The sequence below is a fragment of the Lygodium microphyllum genome, chromosome 19, assembly GCF_053477565.2.
Source record: "Lygodium microphyllum isolate KBCC chromosome 19, Lygodium_microphyllum_v1.1.10, whole genome shotgun sequence".
NCBI classification, from domain to species: domain Eukaryota; kingdom Viridiplantae; phylum Streptophyta; class Polypodiopsida; order Schizaeales; family Lygodiaceae; genus Lygodium; species Lygodium microphyllum.
Genome location: NC_141153.1, coordinates 96,978,929 through 96,983,192, shown reverse-complemented (window position 1 = coordinate 96,983,192; position 4,264 = coordinate 96,978,929).

The window sequence follows — 4,264 nt, the reverse complement described above, 5'->3', positions numbered from 1 at the left end:
CCATGGTTTCCTAGGCACAACGCAGGGCTGGTGTTTGTTAGTGCACGAAGATGGAGCACTTAGCCTAAGGTTTCTCTATTACGGGAGATTACTTTGAACCGCTTTTGCGCGAGGTCTAGAGTCATTAATATTTTGTTGCGGAAATATTACATTCTCTCCCCCTTAGAGGAATCGAGATGTTCTCATCTCGAGAAGATCTGGGGGTATTGTTAGTTGAGAGTACTTTCATCCATCCAAGTGGCATCCTCTTTGGGGTAATCTTCCCACTGGATGAGGTATTCTCTCAAGGTCCTAGATGTCAAATGCCTCTCCCTAACATCTAAGATCCTGTCAGGCCGTAGTTCAAGGACTCCTTGGCTCGGCATTACAACTTGTTGATCATCAAGCACATGACTAGGGTTGGTCACATACTTTTTCAATAGACTGATATGGAATACATTATGAACTTTTAGGTTTTCAGGGAGTTGCAGTCTGTAAGCATTAGGCCCTAGGCACTTGAGAATCTTGTAGGGTCCACAATACCTTGGACTTAGCTTTTTGCATTCACCCAAGGATAGGGAACTCTTCTTTGGATGTATGCGAATGAAGACCATATCACCTTCAACGAAGGATCTGTCTTGCTATTTCAGGTCCGCATAAGCCTTCTGAGACTGTCCTTGGTGGCTTGGATGTCCCATCTTATTGACTTGATTTGATCAACCATATCTTCCAGCATCTTCTTTGAAGCTTCAACCCTTAAGGTTGGATCCGAAAAGCTCAAAGAAGTACGACAATCGTGCCCATACAATGCTTGAAAAGGGGTCATCTGAATGCTTTGTTGGTAAGAAGCATTGTAGGCAAACTCAACTAGTGGAAAATATTGAATTCACTTTTTGGGTTCGCGACAATAGTGTGCCCTAATCATATCTTCAATGACTTGGTTGACTCGTTCTGTTTGACCATCAGTTTGGGGATGATAAGTTGTACTGAAATAGAGTTGAGTCCCAATGGCCTCGAAGATAGCCCTCAAGAAGTGTGAGGTGAAGAGAGAGTCACGATCACTAATGATTTTCTAGGTAACCCATGCAGTTTGAATATTTCCTTGATGAATAACATTGCGATGTCTGAGTCTTTATAGTTTGTCTTAACAGGGATAAGATGTGCAACTTTGGTGAGCATATCTACCACGACCACAATGGAGTTGTATCCTCCCTGAACTTGGGGCAAGCCAACAACAAATTCCATACTAATGAATTCCCATTTCATTTTGGGAATGTCAAGTGGTTGCAATTTCCCTGGCATTTTAACATGTTCGGCCTTAATGCGTTGACAAGACAAACATTATGTAACATATTTGAGAATGTCACCTTTGAGCCTATCCCAATAATAGCTCTTCCTAACCGTATTAAGGGTCTTGGCATAGCCAGGATGTCTAGAAAAAGGGGAGTCATGGGCTTCCTAAAGTATCTTCTGCCTGAGTGATTGACTTGCCGGAATACATAATCTTGTCCTATAGTAGAAAAGTCCACTATTGATAGAGAATTCTTGATACTTTGTTTGTAGCTTTGGGTCTTGATCTTTGATGGGGATGTCCCTTAGCAATTTCTGATAGACTGGATCATGACATGCCTCTTCTCTAGCTAGCTCAAGAATTGGGTTGTTTGGCATTGATACCTTTGTGGCTAGAGATCTTGCTGTTGATGGATCTTGCAAAATCGGATAATTCAAAAATGCATTGCGACTAAGTGCATCGACAACTACATTCTCCTTTCCAGGCCGGTATTTGATTTCGAAATCATATTCTTCCAGCACTTCAATCCATCGACGTTGCCTCATATTGAGCTCATTCTGGGTGAAAATCCATTTAAGACTCTTTTGGTCCATCACTAAGGTGAATTTGTTACCCAACAAGTAGTGTCTCCAAAGTTTGAGAGCATGGATGATAGCCAACAGCTCCAGATCATGGGTAGCATAGTTCCTTTCATGGCTCTTCAATTTCCTTGAAGAGTATGCTATGGGATGACCTTCTTGCATGAGCACACATCCTAAGGCAAGTGCGCTAGCATCAGTTATCACTTCAAACTTCTTACTAAGATCAGGAAGTTTCAAGATGGATGTTGATACCAAGCTTTGCTTTAGTTTGTTAAAGCTGGTCTGTTTAGCAGGTGACCATACAATTGATACTTGCTTCTTTAGTAGATCAGTCAGAGGTGCTGCAATCAAAGCATAGTTTTTTATAAAGACCCTGTACCATCCTGTCAATCCAAGAAAACTACGTATTTCTTTGATAGAGGTTGGTGTTGGCCACTCCAGAACATCTCTCGGTTCTACTGAAATTCCTTCCGCTGATACAATGAATCCTAGATATTCAATCTGTCGCTTGAAAAATGCACATTTCTTCTTCTTGGCATAAAGCTTGTGTGCCCTCATTGTTTCAAGGACAATGCGAAGCTGGGGTTCATGATCTTTTTCCTGCTTGGAGTAGACTAGGGTATCATTAAAGAAGATGAGTATGAAGTCATCAAGATAGGGCCTAAAGATATCCTGCATTAACCTGTTGAAGGTAGCATTTGTCAGCCCGAATGACATGACTAGGAATTCAAAGTGTCCATACCTTGTGCTAAATGCCGTCTTTGGGATATCTTCTTCCTTGATCCTTATCTAATAATATCCAGACCTGAGATCTATCTTGGAGAAGATCTTTGCACCTTGAAGATAGTGTCAAGAAGTTCATCTATTCTTGGAATGGGATATTTGTTTTTAATGGTTGATTGATTCAACCCTCTGTAGTCAATGCATAGCCGAAGCGTTCCATCTTTCTTCTTCTGGAACAGCACTGGAGCTCCCTATGGCGAACTGCTAGGATGGATGTAGCCTTGGTCTAACAATTGCTTGAGTTGCTCCTTCAGCTCAATCGCTTCCAGGATGGACATCCTATATGGTCTCTTTGCGATTGGTGCAACTCCTAGCGCTAGCTTGATTTCGTGATCGACTTCCCTTTGAGGAGGAAGTTCTGTCAGCTCTTTAGGAAATACATCTGTGTATTCCCTTTGAGGAGCAAGTTCTGTCAGCTCTTCAGGAAATATGTCTGTGTATTCCTTTAACCATGAAGGTCTTTCCCTAGATTCATGATTCTGATCTAGCTTATTTAGTTTAATCAAATAGACAAGTAGGCCCTTCCTAACTCCTTTTATTATCCGTGTTGCTTTTTCCAGCTAAATTTTTGGCTTACCAGCCTCTCCTTGAGTTGTAACTAGTTCCCCTTGAGAATTTCGAAAGGAGACTTGGCCCTTTCCACAGTGAATGTGGGCATCATTGGTTATTAGCCAATCCATCCCGAGCAAACATTTGTGGACACCTAGGTTCATTACCCTGAATCTAACCGAAGTCGACTTTCCAACCAATAGGAATTTCACCTTAGTAGTTTGCCTGGTACAAGAGACCTCACGACCATTTGCTAATTCCACAAGTAAGGTAGGTGCATCTTTTGTGGCTATTCCTAATCTTTTTGCACAAACTAGTGAAATGAAGGAATGTGTACTGCCACAATCAATCAAGGTTTTGAAGCTTTTACCTTGATAATCTGATGGAGTTTGAATCACCAAGAATTGGCGATTCATGCCTTTCCCCTCTCAATGTCAGCTTCCATGGATGGATCTTCTTCATCACCCAGCTCCTTGTTGGCAACACTGGAGGTTCTTCCTCTGGCCATGACGGTGGCTCATTGGCCATGGATGGCTCCTTGGAATGGCCCTTGATGTTGTTCTCTACTAAGCTTGGGACACTGCTTTTAAAGTGACTAGGCTCGTTGCAGTGGAAGCAATGGAGATTGCGGCCATTACCTTGTGTAAGAACGAAATTGTTGACAGTGTTGGCCCTAGCTTTCTTCCTTTGTCCCTGATTTTGGCCCTGCACTCTCTTAGCCTGAGACCTATACATTCCCTTATTCTGATCCTTGTAAGACCAAGTCATGTTATTCATTGGCTTGGTCTGCACCTCCTATACTATGGGTGCAGCTCGAATGAGCGCGTCCTATAGGTCTATTGGGCGCATTGATTCCAAGCGGGTGTTTATGGGTAGATTTAACCCAGCACAAAACTTTGACACCTGTTGTGTCATATCCATTTATGGTGCGTACTTTAAGAGAGAGACGAACTTTGAATAATACACATCCAGGGATAGTCCGAGCTGCTTTAATTCATATAATTTGTTCATCTTCTGTGTGCGATAGGCAAGTGGCAGATATCTCCCTCGCACAGCTTTTTTAAGCTTCTCCCAAGTAACT